This window comes from Pinus tabuliformis, chromosome X (genome assembly GCF_031772625.1).
Source record: "Pinus tabuliformis cultivar Carrire ecotype Pingquan chromosome X, CPIR1, whole genome shotgun sequence".
Classification (NCBI taxonomy): Eukaryota; Viridiplantae; Streptophyta; class Pinopsida; order Pinales; family Pinaceae; genus Pinus; species Pinus tabuliformis.
Genome location: NC_142308.1, coordinates 471713013 through 471739731, shown reverse-complemented (window position 1 = coordinate 471739731; position 26719 = coordinate 471713013). Strand labels below are relative to the sequence as shown.

Here is a 26719-nt window from a genome sequence, read left to right as displayed (position 1 = left end):
GAAGAATCGGATTGGTAACACATCTGTATAGCATCATAGTAACCAACATTGTTTCCACAGCAAGGCCTTAACAGATCTATCTCTCATTAGACCAGAGCACAATGTTCGTGAGACCAATGACTATATACACCTTCATCATTGTCTCTCAAGGTACATACCCACCCTGGTGTTCACTGAGTATGACCTTATAGGACTATTCTTATCTTGGGTTCCCAACCCTCAAAGAATATAGGTCCTCTTTCCTACTCTTGTCTTGGATGCCCTACACATCCTCAAAGAGCTTCGGATGCCAGATGATTACCCAATCCTCCATTATTTATTCCAAAGTGAAGACAAGAATGTTGTGTCTATCTCTCCCTCTCAATTGGGGAAGATATGCCCATTCCTTGAAGGAATGTACCCAAGCGCCCTCTGATCAAGGACTTGCCCAACCTCCCTTTTAATCGGGAACTTGTCAGATCTCCCTCTTAGCTAGGGACTCTTCTACACATCAGCAACTTCTTCTTCGTGGGTCCTTCAGCTACTTGATCAACTTCTCCTTGATGTCATGAAATTCAGTTGAGCTTCTTCCTTGTAGGGAAATAGCCATCGATCACTTTCCTCCTTGGTTCGTCATATCATTCCTTTCTTCATGGAAAGTGGCCTTCTTCATATCTGGAGCCTTCACCATATGACTACTTCTTTCTCATCATGCTTCTTCCATCCACCACACGAATGCTAGTTGTAATTGTAAGTAACCCTGCATGAACTTATCTAGATATTATTCAAGAAATCAAATCATACCTTACGAGATGACTCTTCATCATGACATATTTCTGTAGGTATCAGCATCCTGCATACATGTTGACACATCTCCCAAAGATATCCATTGTCAAGGGTCTTCATCTTTTTCCATCAGAGTCTTCATATCTTTTCGAGAGATTTCCTAGTTAAGTCTTCTTGGTCTTTTGGATGTTGATCACCTTCATCAGGGTTGCTTATCTCACAATCTCTTCCTTCTCCACACATTCCATTCCCAGGTGTTTTCAATCAGAGTTTCTTAATTGTAGTCATATTATGTTGATTTCATCTTAGTGTGTCTTATGCCTTCCTGCATCCTTTCAGAGGAGGAGATCTTGTTTCTCTTGATCATGCTTCTTAAGCTAGAAGTAATGATCCATGTTACCTGCAACCATACGACATGACATTATAAATTTAAACACAAGCATACATACCTTATTTCATCTTTAGGTCATCTAGGCTTCCTTCAACAGCTTCCTTGATTGAAGTGTCTTCAACCTCTTGATCTGCTTCTCTTATGTCACCATAACATCATTCATGAATTCCACAAGTTGGACTTTCAGATGAAACACTTGCTTCCTCTATAGATTAGTGAACCCTCTGATGAGGATTCCAATAGAGAATCTTGAGAATCTTGTATGTCCCCATCTGGTAGAATCGTTATATAATGAAACCCTATATCTTCAGTGTTTGGTGAATTAGGGTTTATGAACAAAAACCCTTTTAATAGTTGAAGTAAGGTCCTAGGAATGGAACCATAAGTGTATATTCTTTTGTATGATCAAAACCCTAGCCTAGTCAAAATTGTTATTTAAATTTGGAATTTGATGTCTGCATCTAGGGTTTACGTCATAGATAGAAATTGATATAAGGAATGAAACACTAGAGATGAAATGTTGGTATGCTAACTTAATTGTTGATATTCATGTTTTGGAAATCTAGGGTTTGTAACAAAATATTAATTAGAGATTGATATTCTAGGGCATGATAATGAAACCCTAGAAGTATATTATTTCTGATTATTGATACGATTTAGTTTTGATGATGAAATCTAGGGTTGGCAACAAACCCTAGTAGAGTGTGACATGTAATTCTAAAAGCATATTGTTGAAACCTTAAGATTGGGTTGATATCTTGATTGAAATGCTAAAGATTTGTCTCGAAGATAGAGTCTAAGGTTTATGCCAGAACCCTTCAAGTCTAGCATATAAAAAATGTAAACCTTGCTAATCATGAACCTAACTAGGTTTAAGTATTTGATGTCTAAAAGCTTGAATGCTTTGACACTTCCATTGCAATGACATGATTTTGATATAGTTGACTTCATGCTTTTGTATATTTGTGTTTGGTTGTACTTTCTATTAATGTTTTGCAGGTACATAATCTTCAAAATGTTGAAGATGTTGATAATAAAGATGAGCATGATGAAGGAAGTTATAATAATGATGATGATAATCAAGATGACTTGGATGCCATGAGAAAGAAATAAAGCCTTGAAACATTGAAGTCTATGCAATGTTATAAGAGAAGGAAGTTATTGAGTTGAGAGGGACCTTGGATAGAAGAATGGGCATATCTCCCTAGTTAAGAGGGAGGGCATATTATGACAATCATAGTAAATACCTTGAAGAAAGAATGAAACCGAAGAATGAATGAAAGTACTACAGATGGATTTGCAAACAAAAGACTTGAGAAGTATTGAGGTTGTATTTGGTGCTACTAAAGAAGTGAAAGAAGAAAGCTTTTGACAAGTTGTATTTGGATAACTTGATGATGATATAAGTAGCATTAGAATGATTGAGGACCTCGAAGGTTTGTGTTTACTTGTATATATATTTGAAGGTTTATTATTGATTGGGGTTGTGATTATGCAGGATCTCTCCATAAAAAGGTTGAACATTTGAAGCATGCTTGGAGTGGTGGATATATATCTGATTTAGTTGATAAGGAGAGATAAAGCATCTTGTGGTGACAAGATGCTTGGGAGGACATCTAGTTGGCCTTTGTGTTGATGTCTAGATCTCGAAGTAGGGAGTGTGGCGTTGGTCTTGGAACTCTCACCTTGGATATGCACCTAGATCCCTGTGTTAGTGTTAGAGCTTAAAAGCCTAATGTTACCTAGAGTGGCTAAAGCTTGAGTACACCTTAGTCCCACCCGATTAGAGTATCCTAGTAAGGTATCTAATTTGTAGCATTGTGTGTGCTAGAACTCTTCATAGTTCATATCATATTGAGATCTTCCATGTACCTTTATGTGATTATGAATACCTCCCTAGTTAAGAGGGAGTGTTAAAGAATGTAACTAGTGTCGGTCTTCATAATTGTTTTTGATGAAAAGAATGAAAGAAAAAAATTATTATAAAAGAAATTGACTTATTAAAGCATGGGTTTCGTGCTTGGGTCAATGATTTTAGGTCAAAGCCTCCATTGAAGGCTTCTAGGTTTTCTCACGAGTCAATACAGTGATTTTCGTTTTTATTAGACCCTTCTTGGGCTTTTGTATCATGTAAAAGGAATTATTTTTTATTCAAAAGAGTCTGTTGTCACCTCCACACCAAGTCAACCCTATCCTCATGAAGTCGACCTAGATTACGCTATTCGGCCTAGCAAAAAGGCTATATATAAAGGCAACTTGACTCATTTGAAGCACACACTCAACAAGTTCGATCTACAAGAGAAAGAGGAAGAAAAGAAGATTGAAGTTGCAGGATAAGGAAGAAAGAATCTAGGAAGACTAAAATCAAGTTCTTGGGCATCTCTCTCTCACAGGTGCGAAGTTTTTGGGCTGCAGTTGGGGCCGCGATTTCTAAACTTACTACAGGTCTGAATTTTGAAGTTGGGGGCCGAAATTTTGGATTGAAGTTGCATTTGTGAAGCTGACACTTGGAGACTTTGGCATGGATCATCTACTGAAAGGAAGGGTTGACTTGGTGATTAGAGGAAGTCTTTGTCTAGGTCTAAAGGGCCTTGGATTGTCTCATCTTGATTTGAATCTAATAGTGGAAGAGTTGGTCTGGCTTTTCCCCTTGGAGGGGTTTTGCCCTAGCTGAGTACCTACATCTTGTGTTCTCTTGTTGTCTTTGAAGTTTTGGAAATAGTCTTGTAGAAGAGAAATCAATTTTAATAAGAAGCCCTAACTATGTTGCCCTAGATTTCTCAACAAGGTTCCCTTAGTAAATGTTTGGTTTCTTTCATGCCATACTCAATTCTTTCGCTAAGAGAAATTCTATTGACGAATCCTCTCTAGTGGGTTTTTGACATTACGATGCTCCCTAATTGGCTAAGAAATTACCCATTCTTAGATATTAATCTCTCCCTTGATTCATTGTTCCAGGGAACTAACCTAAGGAGGGTCATTCTTCTTGATATCCTCTCATCATTAATATTCCCTTGAATATCGGCACCAATCCTTACACCCCTGCATCACTAGTATTTTATTTTTCCCTTAAACCCAACTTGATCATTGGGTTACTCCATGAACAAGATGTAATACACACATCCACTATAAGCATATATACCAAAACCACCCAAATGAGATAACATGCTCCATAACCATCAAATGTGCAACCAAGGAGTGATCAACAAGGCAATCACATGTAAGAAGCCCACCAAACTAGAAAGCATAATCATCCAACCAAGGAGAAGTGAGACTCTCTCAACCAAAGATCTCCATCAAATAATCTAATGCCATGAAGAGAAAGAGCTCTAAGAAGATATATCCCCCCAAGTTGGTCCAATGCTACAAGGCAGCAGCTGCAAATCTCCATCAATGTGATGAAAATCACAATGTGGAACCTTGAGGTGTGACAACCAGAATAGCACCTTGCAATAGCATTACTACCTCCCTCTTTGGGTAGCTTCTCCATTTGGTAAAAGCTAATTATCTGTGAGGGCAGAGGTATGAATCCATTGAATTTGTATTTTGTTTGTCTACTAACTTGAACCTAATGGAAGAGTTTGGTCAAGTTCATAGGAAAGGTGCCTAGTGTTCAAAGCCATTGGACTCCCATGAAATGATCCACTCCCCTATCGGTATTGGAAAGATATCCATTGCTAACTCTTAATCCCCCATAACTAGCACATACACAAACACACATATTGTCGATTCCTTGCAATTTCAAATCCGGCTCTTTTGCAAATTTGCCATGTCTATTTCTCCCACTGTTTTGTTGGACATTAGGTTCAGCGCTCCCCATGTGTTTTGTGACATGGACTAACCGCCTCTCGTGGATCCTAACTCTGGCAATTGTAGCAAAGACTAATGCCTACAGGTTTTGGTCCAACGGCAATCGTGATTCCAACAATTGGTATCAGAGCAGGTCCTTATAAATCAATCTAACCATTGAAGGGAGATCATGGAGTACACCAAGAATGGAGTTCCTTTGTTTGATGGGAAAAACTATGCACTATGGAATAGAAAGATGCAAGTATACATCCTTGCACAAGGATATGATATTTGGGAATCAATTGAACAAGGCTATGATGCAAAAGCCTCTCCTCCAACAGATGAAAAGGGAAGGAAACTTGTTGAATATGATGCCAAAACCAAGAATGCCATTATGAGTGGACTCACTCAATCTGTCTATGTTAAGGTATTGGGCTGTAAAACAGCTAAGGAACTTTGGGGCAAGCTTCAAAACATATATGAAGGAGACTCAAAGGTCAAAGAAGCAAAACTTCAAATTAGCAGAGCTAAATTTGAACAACTAAAGATGAAAGAAGACGAGAACATTGCAACTTTCTTTCAACGAGTGGATGAAGTAACAAATGCCTTGGAAGGACTGGGAGAACCAGTTGATAAAAAGACTATTGTACGAAAGGTCCTAAGATCTCTTCCAACAAGATTTAATCCTAAAGTTTTTGTCTTAGAAGATAGATCTGACTTGAACAACCTTAGCATGGATGAGTTACACGGGATTCTTACAGCTTATGAAATGAGGATTGAAGAGGAAGACGATCCATCCAACTGAGAAGCAGCATTCACAACATCCAAGAAGACCGGAAAAGGCAAACAGGAATCAAGACCTAGCTCCAGTTGTTGTGAGGAAGACAAATTTTCGAATGAAGAAATTGCAAACTTTACAAGAAAGATGAAAAAAAGAACAGATAAGTTCAAAGGTAAATTCCATTAGTTTGTTTCAATTATGGTGCGATTGGTCACTTTGTAGGTAGATGTCCTTATAAGGACTCGGGTAATGAAGATGAAGCAAGCTGGCAAGGGAAAAAGGGTCAAAGAAGATTCAATAAGCAAGGTAAAAGGAAAGGCATTAACAAAAGTGTTTTCTCTAAAGAAGGCAATGTCTCATTTGATGAAGAAAACAACACAGGAAGAGTATTATTCATGGCTAAAGACAACCAGAAGAAAGCATCTAAAGAAGAAGATGAAGAAGAATGGATGAAATTCAATTTTAAAATGAGATAGACAAAGATATTAAGGATCTTAAGGTTGAAAAAGAAAATGTCAAATCCCTTGAAGTTGAATTGAAGATAGCAAAAGATCATGCCAGAAGCATCAATAAGAAGAATGAAGAATTAAATGAAGCCATTATCATCCTTGAAGTACAATTAGAAGAAGCCAGAAAAATTGAAGAGTTTATCAAAAGAGAACTTGAAGAAAACAACAAAGTAAGGGAAGATTTAGAAGCAAAGATAGTCTACCTATGGACAAAAGCACAAAAAGAAAATATCCAACAGAACTTTGCAAGCAACTCTAGAGCATTGGATGAGCTCATCAGCAACCAAAGGCCAAATCAAAATGAAGGACAAGGATCATCAAGAAGATCATCCAAACAAGATAATCCATCCAGGTATGCTAATTTGTTTAATGGTTATTGTTTTTCATGTACTAACTTTGGACATATGGCTAGGAATTGTAAAGCTTATGACAGGTACAATTATCAAGGACATTATCAATGGAATCAAAACCCTAGAAGCAGGTTTGCAACATCACGACACAAGTTTCATGACGACTTTGACAACAAAAAGTATGTGTCATATGCTCCATTACTCAGGCCAAACATTGAATGTTACAAATGCCATAACTATGGGCACATAGCTCGAGATTGCAAGTACAAGATGGAATCTTCCATGAATGACAACCCTAATATCAAGTACATGAAAAGACAACAGATGCAAGAAGACCAAGCAAATAAGAAAGTCTCCGCAGTAATTCTTTTAGGTTTTGTAAAGGGAAAATATCATGAGGGAGCAACAAGTACATTAGACAATGACAAGATTCAAGATGATCCGACCGAAGAGTTGGTTCATACATTATTTTGAAAAATTCAATATGATGACTCCCTGAATATTGAAGAGGGTGAGTCTAAGCAACAACAGTTGCACGTTTTAAAGATCAATCATTAACAGGTTGATAGTTGGTAGATCTTAAGAATTGTAATGAGCAGTTTCAGTGAAATCGCAGTTCTAGCAAGAAAAAATGATCCTTATTGACAAGTAGAGTCAGCAATGGCAATTCGTATGAAGCATAGCATGACAGAGGGAGACAGGTTGTTGCAGCCAGTATTGAGGAAAGTATTTTGAAGACTGGAAATTACTTTGCAAGAAGATAGAGGTAGGTTTCTCGTTAGGGGAGCACAATCAGATTACAGGTCCACAGGAAGCAGGTAGATTGTCAGGAGGAGTCATCCTTTGCCATTGATGTCAAAGGGGGAGAGAAATCACAAGAAGAAGATTGAAGCATGAAGCCAGGGGGAGTTGTACTCGCAAAAGGAGTACGTGTGTTGCCATCAATGACAAAGGGGGAGATTGTTGGATGGTGTTGTCATTGATGTCAACCCTGGGATTTGACTTTGACTAAAACACCAATCATTGATGTCAAACAGTTAATGAACATTTATTATATTTGTCTGGATTACATCAAGTTGGAAGCTCCATTGTTGGATGGTTGAAAACCCTAAGTTCTAGGTTTGGATTCCCAAGACTAAGAACATACCCCAAACTTGTCAGAGGTTTTTGAAGTGGCAAATCATTGAGTTTACCTTGGAGATCCCAATCATTGGATTCTCCTCATCAAGATGTTTCCAGTGGTATGTGGCACGCCCTGAGAGGCCTCCTAGTTTGAGATATATTTAAGTTTGAAGTTGATGACCCCAGTTTCTGGGCTAAAACCCCAAGGGGTGGTGACATCGCATATTTTTAGTGGTTGTTGGGCATTAGACATCAAGCATGAACATTCTTTAGTGTATTTTATGGAGCAATTTAGTTAAGGAAGGTATCACAAGTATTGTGTACCTATGAGACACATCCTACTTTCATCTAAAAATAAAAGATCTCATCCATAAGGCAACGACCTCCTTTGATTAGGGCTTAAGATACCCAAACAGTGGTGGTTAATTGAATATGTCAACATTATTAAAAATGTTTAGGCTCCTTAGTCTCCTCCAACGTTCACTTGTGAAGCCCCTCTACACTCTATAAAAGGAAGCCTAAATCATTCCTCGAAACATATGATCCAAAACAATTATTATTTGATGAACTACCTCTGAAATTTGCGGACTCTCTAAGGAAAACAGCGAAAACATAACAGAGAAGTACTTCATTGTGTTTTTAGGTTTGGTTTCGATTATTTTGTTTTTTCTTTTTGGGTTGGGTGATCTCGTTGAGCAAACCTTCTTCTTGCAGCACTATTCCCAGACTATTCAACTGTCTCCTTAAACAGCGAGGTTTCTGAATTCTGGGTATGTCTTGTTTCTACAACAATTAATGAATTGACTAGGTAAGCCGCTATCCTAAAGTAGCCTCTTTTGTAGCCTTCAGATCTCTTTAAGAGCAGATTCTTGAACTATTTTCATAAGCTGAAGCTTTGGAAAAATCGTTTGGAATATCTCTGTTTTCGTCCCTGTTAAAAAACCTCTGTACTTCCGGCCCTGTAGGAACATGTCTGTAATGAATCTCTGCCTTTTTATCTTGGTGGTTTCTTTTGTATAGGATCTGCAAAGGAAGTTTTAGGAACAAGTAGACCTGCGAAGGGTTTTGGGTTGGGCAATAGCCATTTTAGGCCATCAATTGTGAAGGCATACATCTATTTCTTGGAGCTCCTTGACCTAGCCGCAGTCCAAAACAATAGTCAACACACCAAAAGGACCATCTACCTTCTGTAACATCAGCGAGGATTTCAACAAAGAATAGTTGTTGTCCTAAATTCTTCAGCCTTCTTACAAAGAGAACTGTTTTGAACTTTGATTAGGGATTCGCTTGAGTCATTTTAATTGCTTGTCTTTCTTTAGGCATCCTGATTAGTATCACAGAACAGCAAAGAAGTCTGAGGTCCCCTTGTCAATGTATGACATTAATTCTCACCATAAGACAGTGGCGGTAATCTCATTGTATCAATGAACAACTTCTAGGATCAAATGCACTAATCCAATGATTGATTTCTGATTTTATTGAGATACTTAGTGTGAGCTTGCATACATATATTAATAAGCCTATGACAAATTCATGTATAGTGATGGTGAATATTTATCATTACACAACTAAAGAGCATTAACTATAGAATATCAGTGATCCTTGATATGAATAATAGTGATGTAAAGTTTAAACAACAGAAAGATTTAATGTAATATTAGACAGTGACCTATTATTCATATAGCAGAATTGCTCATTTCATCTAGGTCAATTATTGGTACATATACAACCCAAGTTCTTAAGTGATTTTCATATCTATATAACAGTGACCTTACTTCGCACTACAGTGACCTCTATGTTGCAATTACAGTAAGACAGTGACCTACTTTGTATTTGATGACAATACTTTGAATATATGACTGTAGCTAGAGTTTGACATATTGACAGTGACATTGATTGTACCTATAGTGACCTCAGTTAATAAGATTGTTTTGAGTGACAACATCCTAGGACAATGATCTACTTTATATGACAACACTTCAGTGATAAAGTAACATTAACCACACATGACTTGACAATGATATATATTCACTCTTGAGTGTGTAACTACAACAGTGATTTGAATTGGTGATCTATATGCATAAAGTGATCTAGAGGAACTTTGTTGACTACATGGATCTTTGGAGAGTGGCATTAGTCTTGTTACCTGTTGACAGTGATTTTATCCTACATGATCTTCGATACATGAATCAGTAGTTATATAGCAGCAGTAAGAGGATTTATTGATTTGCAGTACGAGTTTATGTTTCACCATTATTGTAGCAGTCTGGAAGGTGCTTCATAGTCATATCTAAGCAGTTATAAGATACATGCTAGTAGTTCTCCTTGGGCAGAGTTTGAGAGCATTACAAGCAGGTCTTAGGGATGACCTAAGGCATCTCAGTCTGAGCAATCATCAGACAATAGTGTCTGGCACTTGCAGCAGTATAAGCAGTTTGGTACAGTGATTTGGACAGAATACCTCATGAGCCTTTGAACACATATTCATTCATGAGCAGTGCAGTGCAGTGGGAGCAGCAGTGACAGTGTTTTGTACAGTGATCAATGGATGTAACAGTATTGAGAGTCAGGGTTTGATGTGGAGTTTGTGTCAGTGTTATCAAGACCGAACCAGACCAGCTGGTCCAAACCAGTCCAACCATTTTGAGGAAAAAACGGTTAAAAACTTAAATTTTTAGCATTACCATGAAATGACTCAAGATGTTTGAGAGTGGTTCCGACCTCATTGGATTTCATATGGAGAAAGTAGAATTTTAGATCTCACTCAAAATCCAGCAGACTTAACAGTTTTTCAGGATTTCAGGATTGGGGGGATTGCAATGTTTCCATTGGATTTTATCATGTATGAGGGTATCGAACTAGCATTTAATCAAGAGCACCAATCCCTCTATGTACCTTGATGTTAGTGGCATTGATTGTTGAACTCCTCTATCATGATCCTACTAAAAATGTACCCATCACTCAAACAAAATCTTGAATTGACATGCTAAGCATTTTTTATCTTATTTTAATGCTTAGAGGGTGATATTGATGACAAAGATCCCAATATAGGCAAAGATTTTGATGATATGTAGGTATTTGTTGTAGCATGATATTTTTTGGATGCTAGAGGCCATCTAGGTCTTGTTTTTTGATGTATTTTTGGTTCAAAGATGGATTGCACTCGGTGTTATTTTGGTTGTGCACCCTTACATGCTCTATAAATGAGAATTTTCGCTGATTTGTGTATATATGGTTTTGATTAAGATGGATGTACATGAATATATATGGTTTTCTTTAAATCTGAATATTTTAAGTGTTTTTGGTTGACCGGCTTTTTGACCCAGTCCTTTTACTGATTCAGGCCTGGTTCTGGCCAGATCCCAGTCTGAGTGGTTTACCGGTTCGATCACCAGTCCAGTTCTGATAACATTGGTTTGTGTAGTGGCTTGATTTTGCATTGTGATTGAGCAGATGTCAATTTGGTGAACAATGTTTTACTGTGTCAGTTAGAGCAGTGTTGAGCACTGTGGTTGCCAGGGCTTGTTAATGATATTCGTACTGAACAAAGTAGTAGTATCTTCTTTACAATTTCTTATGTTGTGTAACAAATAAAACATCTAAATAATATAAATATAATGTAAAAGATAATAATCATAAATAATAGTTAGTTAAGCTAGTAATTAGCTTGAAGAGGCATTTCTAAATGAGACATGACTCTTCATGAAGAGACGCTTGATATATAAGCAAGCCTCTCGTTCTCATTTGTAAATCATTCATTCTTATTCACATATTTAATACAATATTTATATCCTCAATGGATAACTTCATATTCCAAGTCTTCTGGAGTAATTAATTTGTAGAAGGAACTTTGTTCACTTCATTTGGTATTAGAGCCACATTTGGCTGATCACCAAGCCTTTGGCTATCAACCTATCATCAACCTTGTTGCTGTCATAATTGAAGTGTTTCGCCACACATTGGGAGATTCTCCATTTTTTAGGTCTTTTGGCCATTTGCTTCAAAAAAAAAAAATTCTATTTAAAAAACAAGAAAAATAATAAAGAAGAAGGGTATATAAAAAAAAAGGAAATAATATATTATGAACAAACAAAAAAAAAAAGTGAAAAATATATATATATAAAGGTTTTACATTATTGATAAAGAGTGCATAATAAAGATAAGCGGGAATCTTTTCAAGTATATTTAAAACTTTTTACGTGGAGAAGCCCGTGGTTTTAGAAACCAATGGTAATAGCCCGTGGTTTTAGAAACCAATGGTAAGTTATACATTTTACGTGGAGAACATTAACCAAGGTTTTAGAAACAACCCATGGTAATTGCCCATGGTATTTTAGAAACCGATGGTAATTGCCCGTGGTTTTAGAAACTAGTGGTAAGTTTTACATTTTACGTGGAGAACATTAACCGAGGTTTTAGAAACAACCCATGGTAATTGCCCATGGTATTTTAAAGGTAAAAGATATTTTGATAACATTGGACAAAAAAGGTGTGATCTAAATAATTTTAATCGTTCAAATCTAAAGATTGTGACCGTACAATTTTCTGAGAAAAAAAAATATTAGTATAATTATAAACAGGGATACTATATAAGCCTTATATAAGCCTTATATAGTTACATATAAAAAGAAAAGCGGGTCTCAAAAAAGTATATATAAATTTTGTATAATTATAATTTTATAATATATATAAATTAAAAATTATATAATATATATAATTTATAATTATAAATATTAAAAAAAATTATTATTATATAAAATTTTATTAAAAGAATGAACCAAAAAAAAAGAAGAGAATATTTGAAATAGATATTTATTAATATTAGATTTTTATAAGAAAGAAGTGGAAATATATTTTATAGATTAAAAGAATATATATATTAAAAAAAGAGAGAGAGAGAGAAATTATATAAAAAGAGAGTAAAAAAAAAAGGAGAGAGAATATATCATATTAAAATTAAAAAAAAAAAAATAGAAAAATAAATAAATAAATAAATTGTTGAAAAAAAAAGGAAGATAAAAGAAGTGAAGAAAAAGAAAAAATATGGAACCCATGAGTAAGGAACAAAGACAATCAATCACAATCAATCAAGAACAATTAATTACAATAATTGAGCGACAGATTGAGGAGAGAAAGAGAATGGATTCCTTCTTCCATTCTCTACATCCATCATCACTTCCACAGAATGATGTTATCCAATGTACCGAGAAAGTGCAGCTAAAAGATCAAGAGAATGAAAAAATAGCCAAAATTCAACAAAGCAAGGAAGTGTTAGAATGGGTACATAAAAATCTTGTGACATTACAAAGAAATAATGGAAAAGGACGAAGAAATTTCTTGTCTCAAGGACCACGTCGAAAAATTACTGGCACAAGTGAAGAAGGCTAAAGTCATAAAGAAAGAACTCAAGAAACACTTATCAGAACAAGAAGAGGAAAATTTGCGTTTAAAGAATCTTAATAAAAATTTATTAGAACAAATCAGAGATCTAAAAGATGAAAAACTTAAAATTCAAAACATTGAAAATAAGGTTGAAGAATCAAAAACCAAAGAACTTTTACGTCTGAGAAACCATAATCAAAGTTTGCTCAACAAACTAGGAAACTTAAGGAGGATAAGAAAGCATTACAAGATAAGTTGGAACAAGTCACTCAAGAAGAAGTATCGAAATCTCCAATCACAACAGTTCAAGTTGAAAAGAAGGGAACAAATACCGATCCAGTGAATATGACAACTCAAGAAGACAAGTCAGTTGAAGAAACGACACACGTAGATGTTGCAGTTCAGAAAATGAACATCCCAAGTGAATGTTCCATAACCAACTCAACAACATCTTCGCCAGAAGAAAATCTAAAAACTTTATATCGGCATCCGAATCATGAGAATAGACAAATCAACCAAGTTGTGTATCAGGACCATTCAAATTGTAGACAACAAATTAATGTTTCAGAGAATAATGACATAACATCAATTTCGTCTTATGCTAACAAGTCGTTACAAAATTTTAGTGATCAGAATGCTATACAGAAGATTAATCTAGGATGGTCAGATCTGTCCTCAGTGCGACAATTTTGTTTGTCACTAAGAAGATCATATCAACTTGTATCAACGAGGATGACTATTCCAAGACAGAAAGACATTCGAAGCCGAAAAAGAGATCAAGCCTTTTGTCATCAAAAAGTTTTGAGGACAAAGCTTTTTGAGGAAAGAGGCAATGTAACGAATAAAATATCTAAATAATATAAATATAATGTAAAAGATAATAACATAAATAATAGTTAGTTAAGCTAGTAATTAGGTTGACGAGGCATTTCTAAATGAGACATGACTCTTCATGAAGAGACACTTGCTTGATATATAAGCAAGCCTCTCGTTCTCATTTGTAAATCATTCATTCTTATTCACATATTTAATACAATATTTATATCCTCAATGGATAACTTCATATTCCAAGTCTTTTGGAGTAATTAATTTGTAGAAGGAATTTTGTTCGCTTCATATTGATTCAAAGAAAATGAGGATTCGGTCTGAAAATTGTGAAATGTGATCCGTCAGTTGATCAGGGTGATAGGGTGGTGCAAGGCAGGTGATTGAAGTCACCTTCAGGTTGGAGCTTGAAAACACTTCAGGGTGGCAGAGTAGTGCTAGGGCAGGTTGGAACATGCACAGTACGTTGGAGAGTCTGTCCAATTGCAGCTGGTGCACAGGGTGTTGGAGCATCCGTCAGGTTGGAGCCTAAGATCTAGGGTGTTGGAGCGTCCTCCCAATTGCAGTTGGTAAACAGGGTGTTGGAGCATCCTATAGATTAGAACTTGTAAATCAAGGGGTTGGAGCATCCTATAGATTAGTACTTGTAAATCAAGGGGTTGGAGCCTCCTTCAGTTGGAGCAGAAAACTTGATGTAATTATTGTTTTTAAAGAAGAAGACAAATATTAAGAAGCGTTTTGTGGTTTTTGACCCAGAGAGGGTTTTCCACATAAAAATCTTTGTGTCCACTGTCTTGATTATTGTGCATTGTTGAATGGTGTTGTTTACTGCTTTTTGCTATCTGATTAAATAACGCTGAAGATTAACTAATGCTCTAAAAAGATTAATAAATTGTTAATTGTTAAGAAATATTGATTCACCCCCCTCTCAGTGTTTCCAACATGTTTCTCTATCCATTACCATTTCAGAGAAACTTAAGATCCTAGACCATTAGCTTTGAATATCTGTTATCAACCAATTTAAGCAATTTGCAGTATCAAAATCCCCCATGCGCATAGCAATATATAGTGAATTTCTATTCAATATTTCTTTCAACCTTCTTAAAACTAATATTAAAAATGTCAAATAGAGTTTTGAAGGCAATAAGATGAGAAAACTGTGAAAAGGATTTGTTAGAATTGTCAGAAACTGATGGCCAGAAATTAAAAACCCTAAGAAGATAAATCAGTAGTATAATTTGCTTTCAAGATGTCAGAAAAAGCAATCAATGATTGCAATACTAGTTTAGAAACTTGTACAGAAGCTGTGTTACCAGAAAGCACCCCTACAGCGGGTATTTCTTGCAGGTTTCTGACCTGCAAGATATGGTCAATAGAAAAGACCTTAGTTCAAGGCTCTATTACAAGAAGAGCTGACTTTAGGTATTAAATGCAATATAATATGAAATAATGGCAGGTACATGATAGTAGGTATAAAACACAATGGGATGCGGCTGTAATATGCAGGATGCTTTTCAACTTTTTTTTGGCTCTGAAAAATCAGTAGAAAAACGAAAACTTAAAAGATTACAATCCAACCCTGACACTAACTCTCACATAACTGCTGTGTAAATAAAACTGAAACAACATATGTTTCATAAATCTGACTATCTCAAGGAACAGAAAAGAAAGCATTAATATTTTACACTTCACATAACCACTTGCATGAAGTCTCATAACACCTTGATGGGGTCTCAACAAATTAGGCTACAGATGATTTAAGCCTAAATCAAGAACTAAAATTCAAAATTATCCTTGGAAATGGGTAGATATCAATATATTGTTCCTTTTGGATACAAAACATTTTTACAAAACATCGTGAATTCAAGAAATAAGACAATCTTGTCAAGGACTGCCACATACCCTTCATATAAACCTCTCAAACCTTCACGTTTCCAGATAGAGGTTCCTGCTTGAAAAATTCCAGTATAGTACTCATACATGTTTGTACCAGACTTCAAGGAAGATGCATTATCTTTGGATATCATTGAATTCCAAGATCTTTTGGTTCCTTGGACCTGCATACGCTGTTTCATTACTTCGCATGGGACATATATGAAAGATCCAAGTGTGTCTCCTGAAGAATATCAAATGTAGTATGAGAAAATTTATAGTTGTAACATAGACAAAAACCATTCAGATAAATAAGTACCAAAATCAAATCACCAATACCTAATAACTATTTGATGAATGAACGATAGCTACACACAACACAAAAGCACATTAATATGTATAGTTGTCTTTACATCCCAATAAATATATGACTAAGAAGTAGTATTTCAATTCTTGGAATTCTTTAAGTCATTGTATTATCAAGATTCAATATACAGTAATTTTGGAATTACAATAATTACAAAATGTCAAGCTTCAACAGTCAAAATTAGCAGTCATCACCATATTGTCCACCATCATCTACATCGTCTAATGCAATATCATCCAAGCTACCAACCCGACAATAGCAGAAGTAATATCGAACCAGATCCAGAAGTAAAATTGAACGCATTAGCACATCCAATAATTGATTGATCATCCTCTATTATGAAATGGACATACTGAAGAAGAAGATCCCAAAGTTGAATTAGCAAGCATCATGAAAGGAACATCCAACTCTTCATATTTGGCATTGACGTCCCACAACTTTCAACACTCCTCTTTGTAACCATCCCAAGAGAGAAGGTAAAGAGATGTCCCGATTACACAGGATTTTCTGCCTTTGATGATGTCAACTTATTTCTCTTCTAGAAATGACTAAACCTGTAAGAGCTTCAATTTCTCTCACCAGGTCACAGGTGAGGGGCTGGCAACTGGTGAAAAAATCCAAGCTACTAGTGAGTGCAATTCACAAGCATAAAAGCCATAAGCCATCAAAAGATTGCCCTGATACAGCCACTCCTAACCACAAGTTCTTGGATATTTCCAAATTGTCCCGTTACCAATGGAAAATATGGCAAACTAATTATGAAGCAAGAAAGTTGCACTGTTATCAGGATGTAATTTAGAAAATGAAACTCTAAATCCAGCAACGACCACATTATCTTGGTTTGGAGGTGTTGTCACCCAAAGTGTACACCAAGGGCTAGAACGCTCAGGGCCCCTAATCCCTGCCCACTCCGTTCTAGCTGTCTCCTAGACAAGTCCCTAAAGGGTGAAAGGGTGGATGATGAAAGGAAACTAGTTGGGAACCAACAAGTTCTAGGAGATGCACTTAGGATTATCTTAGTAGCTTGACTTAAATTAGGTGCAAGTGTGATTAATTGAGCAATGCTTAGGCTTTTCAATCAGATTGGACTATTTAGATTTAAAGTTATGAGACCAGTGCCTTCAATCCAATGCTTAAAGAAACTAACTTACATAATAAATGGTTTATCAAGTCAAGATAACAAGTGCTGCTAAATGAAAATGAGTTAGAGAATGCAATGCAAGCCAAGTTTGGCTGAAGATGCAAAAGATAAAGTTGCAGATGCAAGAATGCCTTTATCAGTGAAATACTGCAACTATATTCTTCATGAGATGCTGGAGTTATCAAAAAATGCAATGGTGCAGGAATGAGGGAATTCAAGACAAGATTAATGCTTCACAGTATAATGACATCCAAACGAGCATAAATGAAACTTAAATCAGTCAACTGCCTTTAATAGATGGACAATTGCAGCCTGCTGCCAAGTATATATCAGCCAATGAGATCTAAGCACAAGCACAATGATAAGTCAATTTGCCAACAAAGATAAGTCAATCTCAAAGCAATCAGCTTATCCAATGATTAATTAATGAATGCACCAGACTTCAGAAAATGCTGCTGTCAAGAAATACAAGCCTATGCAATCACATTCCAGATCATGATGTCAAACCATATTACCTTTCTTAGGATAATCTTCTACTTTGCAAAGTAATAAATAGTAACTAGTGTAATTTAAGAGATACAAGCGCTGATGACCAAACACAGTAAAATGCCACAGTGAGTACTGTGAGCAGCAATTAGATCAAGATGAAATTCAAAAGATAATAAGCATTAGGCTTTCATATAACTTCATCAATCCAATAATTTTGCATGAAATACCTTGCTAACTTTATTGATGATGCAAACAGTTCCTTTTCACAAATGAGCCTAAAGTACTTAAATTTCGGAGATTATATTTAGGACAGCAGTAAGCTTCAGTGATTATAAGAGTAGCAAATAAATTTGTGACAGCAGAGAATGCTTACTGCAAACAGTTATATCAGTCCTCTAAAAACCTTATGCCAGTCACCTGGAATCTATGATAAAATTAATTCAGTAAATGCCCAGGTGTTTTTAAGAATTTTTCAGCGTGAGATGAGTTTAATGCCACTGCTATGCAAATTTTATTTGACTGAAATAGTAAGGTAAGGGTTAGAAGATGTACACCAGGAACCCCTAGGGCTTGAAGACACTTGCCGGATCAGCAAACCAAATCACCCACCTCAGATCTGAATGCCAAATTTCTTGACTTAACTCAGTAAACGTTTCAAATTTATATCACAGTGACTGGGGGAAGGCAAGATTCGTGAGGCTTAAAACAGCGTTAAGGTATAGACTCTAGAGTGAAGGTTGAGGCTTTGAAGGGCCTAGAGGGAGATAGGAGCTGCGGCAGGGAAAAAGGGTTCGGATAAGGCAGCGGAGGAGGGTTTAGGGGCAAGGCTGACAGAGCGGAGGCCTAAGGTGAGTGCCCCAGGGAAAAAGGAAGTAATGGAGGGCTGAATATGAGAAAGGAGGCTACGGCAAGGAGGAAGGGAGGCAGATAAGGCTCTCGATAGGCTGGTGAAGGCTGCGGAAGAGAGATAAGGCCCTGTGGCCAAGCTTAGGAGGTTGTTTCAGCCTACAGGAGGCCTGGAAAAGGCAATGCGGCAGGGTTGGGATGAAGTTTAGGGCCATGACAGGAGTAGCAAAGGGTTTTAGGGGCAGCAAAGGAGACGGCTAGGCTTGAGGGCTGTCTTTGGCCCTAAAAACAAAATTTTCACCACAAACCCTTATCAAAAAAAATTATATTTCATTCCAGATTTATATATTTGCCTCCAATTGATCACACAAAAAGAGAATTTGATCCTTGATTCCAGAAGCTGAGCGTTGATTTTAGAGGTGTAGCAGAGGGTGGATCTTGCCTTCCTAGGCCTAGATCCACCTCTAGAGTTTTCTCTTAAAATTTCCCCAAAAGATGAAACCCTTGAAGCCCTTGGTATTTCTTCAGATCTGCAAAAGTAAATTTGAAAGCCCCAAATCCCAAATATATACAAAACAGAACTCAAAAACCCAAAACCCAGAGGTTATAATTTTAAAATTATTTTACAAAAAAAATTCAGATCTATGTAAGTAAAATACAAATCTACTAGATCTGAGGAGTATGAGTCCAACACTCCCAGATCAGTAGATCTGTATTTTCCACTCCCAGATACAGTAGATCTGTATTTTACTTACATAGATCTGGAAAAAAAAAAAAAACTGAAATAATTTTAAAATTCTAACCTTTGGGTTTGGGTTTTTGAGTTCTATTTTGTAGATATGTGGGATCTGGGGTTTTAAAATTAAATTTTCTTTGCAGTGATCTTATGACTCATTTGACCGGGTTGTCGTCTACCTGTCGTCCCATGGAAAATTTTGGGGTGCACTCTAGTCGTTCTGGGAACGTGTTTCCCCATCCCCAAAACAAGTGCAACATAAATAATATACCTATCACATGGACACTTCTCTGGCCTGGGTATTATGGCTAAGTTTTTAGTGATATTGCATCTATATATATGTTAAACTTGTTGGAAAATTCAAAGTGGCAGCTTATTAAATCAATTTTCCTTTACCTTAATATTTGCTTGTGAACTTAGTTAGTCTTCTTGTGTTCTTTATTTAGATCTTTTCATCAAACAAATATCAAGAATAGAAACAGCAACAACAGAGGACATATAAAATAGGTTCACAGCCAGGGCAAAACCCCTCCAAGAGGAAAACCCGGAAAACTCTTCTCTTCTTATAGAATTTGCTTCCTATGAGACAACAAAGACCTAACCCTAGACCAAGTCCTACTCCAAGTACCAAGTCGGCCTTTCCAACAAGTCCTCCCTTGATCCAACACCAACCAGCTTCAAACAATAACTTCGACCTCCCAGCTTCAATACTGCTTCCTCAACCTGCAACTTCAACCCTTGAATCTACTACAAAAACCTTAATCCAATCTCCTCTTGATACCTTCCTTGAGCAAGACAACTCCAACCAAGGTCAATGAGGTCACTATAGGGTGATTCTTCCTTCCAGCAACAAGAGGCTACACTTCGTCCTACTGCAATTCAAATCTGCAATTTCGGCTCCTTCTGTAGTTGCAAAAACCCTAGGTTTCACACGTGTAAGAGAGAGAGAGCCCAAAAACGTATTTTTCCTTATCTTGCTAGATTCCTTTTATCTATTAGACCTTCACTCCTTCTTCCTTGTCTCTTCTTTCCCCAGATTGAACTTTTTCTTGTAAGATCAAACTTCTTGGTGAGTTAGTGCTAAATGAGGTTGAACTGGTCTTTTATATAACCTTTCCAAGTGGTCGAATTCCCTCCTTTAGGCCGATTTGAAGCTGCCAAGGCCGACTTGTACTTTTGGAGTTTCCAGGACTTTCTAGTCTCAAACTAAATTCTTTTTCTAGTTACATTTTGCTCGGAAGGGTTTTATAAACATGATTTTGACTCCTTTGACTCATGACAATAAATCCTAATACCTAACAAACCCTAGAAGCATGAAACCCATTTTTTAATAATAATAACTTTTTATTTTCTTCTTTTGTTTGTTACATAAGATACAAATTAAAATTAGTACAACAATTATGAAGGCCGAAACTAGTCACATTTTCAACACTCCCTCTTAACTAGGGAGGTATTCATAATTGTACAACCAGTACAACATCATTCTCAAACAGAAGAGTTCACACAAGAAGAGTTTGATTGATAAGCCAACTGTAAGCATCATCAATATAACCAGCATTGTCACTAAGGCCTAACTTGACAAGCTCAACTTTATTCGAGAGCATTATGTTGGGAGGCTTTACATGTGATACTACTCTACCTCTATAACGCACATACCCCATCTGGATGTTCACAAGGTATGACCTTTTAGGACTATTCTTATCTTGAATCTCCAATCCCGAGTCCTCAAAGAGTATCAATCCTCTTCGACCACTCTTATCTTGCATACCTGTCCCATACTCAAAGATTGTCGGTCCCTTTCCATTCATGGATGCTTTATCCTCAAGGAAACCACAGATGCTTATCCAATCCTCTGTCATTCTTTCTTCATTACCTGAAGAAGTGAATGCACAAGTGATGTCCAACATCACTCCATCTCAACCGGAGAGGATATCCCTATTCCTTCTTGACTAAGGAATAGATCCTTGCTCCTATCTAAGGAGACTTCTTAACTCCCTCTCAAAACTAGAGAATATTCCAGACTTCCTTTCTATTTGGGAAGTCAACACCACAAGCCTTGTAGCTTTGTCTTCATAAGAGAATCAGCTACAAGTTCTCCATAGCTAACTGGCTGCCTCTTTTCTCTGCATCGCATTGTATCAAGCTTGCTTCCTCTCGAGGTAACATGGAGCCATCTTCACTCTTCAATCTTGTGATAGGATCTAAGTCAGTTTTCTTGCTCATCACTTTCACCTTGACATCATAGATGAAGGCATTATAATGAGCCTTCCCAAACTTCAAGCTTGATTATAGCTTCTGTGATCTTTTTTTACCTTCAGGTTATCTTTTCGTACTACTACCTTTCAGTCCCAAGATAGGCACATCTTGACTTCACAGTTGCCAGGAACCAGATATTGAGCTTCCCGCAATAGTTGAATTTGCCTCAACCATCATCATGTATTCCTGCAACATCCTTCCAGGTAGAAAAATAACATGTTAACCAAATAACCAAAAATAATTGAAATTAAACTTACCTCACCATGATGACTTTCTCGTCCAATCAACATCCCCAAGGTCCATCTCCATATGAATCTTTATTCATGCCTCAGAGTGCCCAAGGATCGAACTTGATTACCAAGTTACAACTTTTTCTTCCGGAGATTGTACTGGATGTTAATCATTATTTTACATATACTCTAGAGAAAGTCCTAATTCTTTATTCATCCTTGAGTAAGCTAAATTATTTTCTTTAAAACATCACATAATCATACAAAGCATGTTACAAGATTCTTCCCACATGAAGCTTATCAAAGAGTCACTCTTAATGTGTATTCCTATGTTTCTTATTTCATCATCTAACTATATAATAAGCCTGCAACCTGACCCATTGCATGCCTTCATACCTTCAAAAGTATTGTTTCCACATTACATGGAATGTATACTAACCTTGTCATAATGCTTCTCCAAGAACCCCCAAAATGATGGTTCTTACAGGATCATGATGATCCACCTTAGCAAGATGAATACCTCTAACATAATGTTAGAAAATGTGTGGATGAACAACATGCAAAATGGTCTATCTATCATCTTAAAGACTAGATGATTGATTCCTGCAAAGAAACTTAACCAAGTAGACTCTACATATGTTACTATCACATGCTTCTCTCTACGATGTTAAAATCAAGATTCTTTTAAAGTAAACAAAAATGTATGCTATCCTAAGGAAAGACTAATTTTACCGAGAACTTGACAAACAAGATGCCTTCTTCAATAGTAGAGATCTTTCACATCTTCTTTCTTCGGCTTCTTCTAAGGTTCTCCTATTTCTTCAGCAATGTGAGCCTTGCTTCTTTCCTTTCTCTTGTTGTTTTGTTGGCTTCGACAGACTCTCTTATAGAGTCCATATTCATTGCACTTAAAGCATTGAACCTTGGGCATATCTTTCTTCTTGGACTTCTTGAACTTACTTTTCTTCAGCTTCTTGACTCAAGCTAGAAATGCTTGAGACTACTCATTTGATCCAATGTCATCTTTTACCTTGATCCTTGACTCTTCCACAATACATTGTGCCCACAACTCATCAAATGGAGTTGAATCTTTCTTAGAGTAAATGCTCATTGCAACGCTACTCCATTCTGGTGGCAATGCATTTAATACACAAATGGTCATTTCTGAATCAGAAATGGTCTCTCCAAGCCCCTGCAAGTGATCTCTTAATTGAGATATCTTCATTAGAAAGGATTCCATGTCCTCATCCTTTGATTTCTTCATCTTGTATAGTTTATTTCGCAAAGACATCTTTTGTCCCAATGTACTTACAGAGTACAAGTTCACTAGCTTGTCATACATAGCCTTAGAAGTTTTCAAATTTGCAACAAATGGAACAAGAGGATCCTTGATTGATTCAACTATGATCCTTTGTGCCCTTACTTCTCCTTTCTTGTATTTTGCTAGTTCTTGAGTCTTGTCTTTTCTAGGTTCAGTGATTTCCCCAGTTACATATTCCATTACCTCATGTTCTATCAGTGCCAAGTCAATCCTTTTCTTCCATGCTAGGTAATTTGATGCTCCAACGAGCTTATTGCTCTCCTTGCAGAAAAAACCCATATGACCAGTAGATTCAAACATAGAGTAATAATATGATACTTACTTGATAATCAAGATTCTCCTCTTCCTTGATGATGTCTTCAACCTTTCTTGATGCCTTCAAGGCCTTTGAAGAAACTTCAATAATGTCCTTGAAAGATGTTCCCTAGGATTCTTCAACAACAGCTTTCAAGAGTGATGAATGAACCGAGATCCTTTTGATACTACCTTCAAAGAAGTCTTTCAATAAGCCTTTAAGTAGATCTTCCTCTCTTCAAGAGACATCCCTTTCTTGTAGTCTTCCTTTCAACCTTCCTTTGATGAGAGCTTGATGTAATCATGATCTTAATGTAGAAACCCTCCTTCTCGATCAACAGGCCTTCTACTTCTTTACAAATAATTCTTCTTGACAAATTCCACAAGATGATCCTTCCAGTGGCCTTCTTGTTCACCTTAGCTCTGATACCATGTTGGAAAATTCAAAGTGGCAGCTTATAAAATCAATTTTCCTTTACCTTGACATTTGCTTGTGAACTTCGTTATTCTTCTTGTGTTCTTAATTTAGATCTTTTCATCAAACAAATATCAAGAGCATAAACAGCATCAACAGAGGGCACAGAAATTAGGCTCTTAGCCAAGGCAAAACCCCTCCAAGGGGAGAACTCAGAAAACTCTTCTCTTCTTATAGAATCTGCTTCCAATTAGACAACAAAGACCCAACCCTAGACCAAGTCCTACTCCAAGTACCTAGTCAGCCCTTCCAACAAGTCCTTCATTGATCCAGCACCAACTGGCTTCAAACTACAACTTCAACCTCCCAACTTCAGTACTACTTCTTCGACCTGCAACCTCACCATTGAAGCCATTGTAAAAAACTACGTTGCATGAAACATCGAAAAGTCTAGAAGTTTATGAAATGGGGACGGCCCGAAACGCGATCCCCGAAAAATTGAAACACGGTCGAAACATCATATATATATGTATATATATATATATATATATATATATAGATATTAAATAAATTATAACACATTATTTTGCAAGAAAAGAAAGAATGAGACATATTTTGACATTTTAGAAGGAAATCCAAATTTATATTAACTCCAACAGAGAATTACATGATGCAAACATCCAAAATTAGCCTTAATAGATGAGGTTTTACATCCAAGACTCCAAAATCAGCCTTTATATGTGAGGCTTAGTTGAAACTTTAAGTACGACACTTCTTTTTCTTCTAACCTTGTATTGTTCTCTATCACTCAATACAACAAAATCAGATTGAAATTTATCCTCTACAACCAATATTGCAATCAATATTTGTTATTAAAATGTCTATATGCTCCAAAATCAATGTACCAATCAAATTTATAACTCCTTGAATCCTTGTCTATGGCCATGAACACGTAGAACTCTTCCTCCTCCTTCTATTCAACCCTTCCCACTCCTCCTGTTCAGCCACATTAACATGTTTCTTTCCATATTTATCATCAGAAGAATGCTTTTGGCTATGCTTTTCATCCAACAACCACTTTCTACAAACTCTGCTTATATGGCCTAATTTTCCAAAATAAACACATTTAATTGCTTTTTCTACTTTTACTTTACCCAAAAAAGTTACCACCATTATCTTCTTCCCTCTGCGTTTTACCCTTGCTTTTAAACTTTGCTGCAAGTGCTACCTTAGAAGGCTCAATCACACTACTATTCCCAAACCATTTTTTTATCGATGTTGCTGCAAGAGCTTAATACCAATGTGGAAAAAGTCGAAGTCGGATTAAATCGGCAAGGGTCCAAAAGTTGCAAGACTTGTTGAAGTCGAGAGTTTTTTGAAAAAGTCGGCAAAATTAAAAAAACACAAAAATATTCATTTATTTTTATTTTTTTTAGCATCTAGAGTATCCACAACATCAAATAAATGCATTTCCACATAAACATGTAAAGAAAACTAATATATAATATGTAAATGAAGTCTAGTGCTACATCACATATCAAAATAGTGAATCAACCCCTAAATCTTGAGTCTTCTCTGAGTCTCAACTCTCAAGATGGCCGACTTTTTCGGTCGACTCTTGATAAAATCGGGATTAATTCGATTAAATCGCGATTTTTTCGGCAGTGAAAAAGTCTGCAAAAAGTTGGCCGATTTAATTGTTTTGCTGAAAAAATCGGGTTTTTGGGATTTAATCCCGACTTTTTGCCGACTTTTTCCACACTGCTTTATACTTAACTGCTCAACCATCAGGAATCTTTATTAATACTAGTAATGTTCAAGGTTTGAATAAAATTTGCATAGGAAGGAGGCAAACTTTTCAAAGTTGTAACCACCATATCTTATTCTTTCATTCTCATGTCAATTGATTTCAATTGATCTCGAAAAATCATTGAATTTTAGAAACATAATCTCACAAAGAATCACATTCTTTCATTTAAATTGAGAATACATAATTTTAAGGAAAAACGCTCTTCATTGGTCTGAGGTTTCATGCAGTTTAGTAGGTTACCCAACATGAGAAATGCATCATTACCGTCATGAACTTCATGAAGCATCTTATTTGTTACCAAGAGCTTATTCAGCATCACAATCTCTTAATTCTTCTTATCATAATTTTCATGGGCATCTACACTGGCATTCAATTTGAATTTCTTTTCCCAATACAAGTTTGTCCAAACATCTATATTCAAATATAGCCAAGAATTTAGGTTTCCAAGACCTATAAGTCTGACCATTAAACTTTTGGTTACTGCCCAAAATTATGGGAGGAACTAGACATTTTTAACGTTTCAAACAGATCTCACCTTGGTTTTGGTAAATGCACACCAAAAAATACTACTTCAAGGCAAACTTTTCAAACATCCACAAATTTCATAAATTTCAAAAAATCTCTTTTGAAAATCTTCTATACAAGCTTACGGTTTTTGTCTTGAGCATTCACCAAATCAACTCAACTCCCATTCATATATGAGAAGTCACCTTGCTCTTCATTCACTGGTGGTTCAATTCTCTAACCGTGACCCTCTTTGAATGTGATTAGTAGTGACTCCCTTTTTAACTTTCAATAACATCGGGGACTTCCTTTTTTTATACTTTACCTTCAATAATATCTACAGCAATCTTCCTTCTACCCAACGTGATTGCTCGACGGCTTCCCTCTTCTAAGCAACAGATAATTCTTACCAATCACCCTTGCAACAGCTCCATTTATTTGCTAATTTGCAAACCCAACACTAATAGAAATATCCTTGCTGCACAATTAACCTCTGTTGGGCAATTATACCTTTGCTGGGTAGT

General features: G+C 36.3%; 1 pseudogene across 1 annotated transcript in view; it reads right to left on the bottom strand.

The window, feature by feature from the left end:
- Positions 1 to 26719, bottom strand: part of LOC149140723 (uncharacterized) — a 193936-nt pseudogene that overhangs the window by 6131 nt on the left and 161086 nt on the right. Inside the window, exon 5 of the transcript XR_016264639.1 lies at positions 15817 to 16030. The product of XR_016264639.1 is annotated as an uncharacterized LOC149140723 (transcript). The remainder of the gene's footprint in view (positions 1 to 15816; positions 16031 to 26719) is intronic.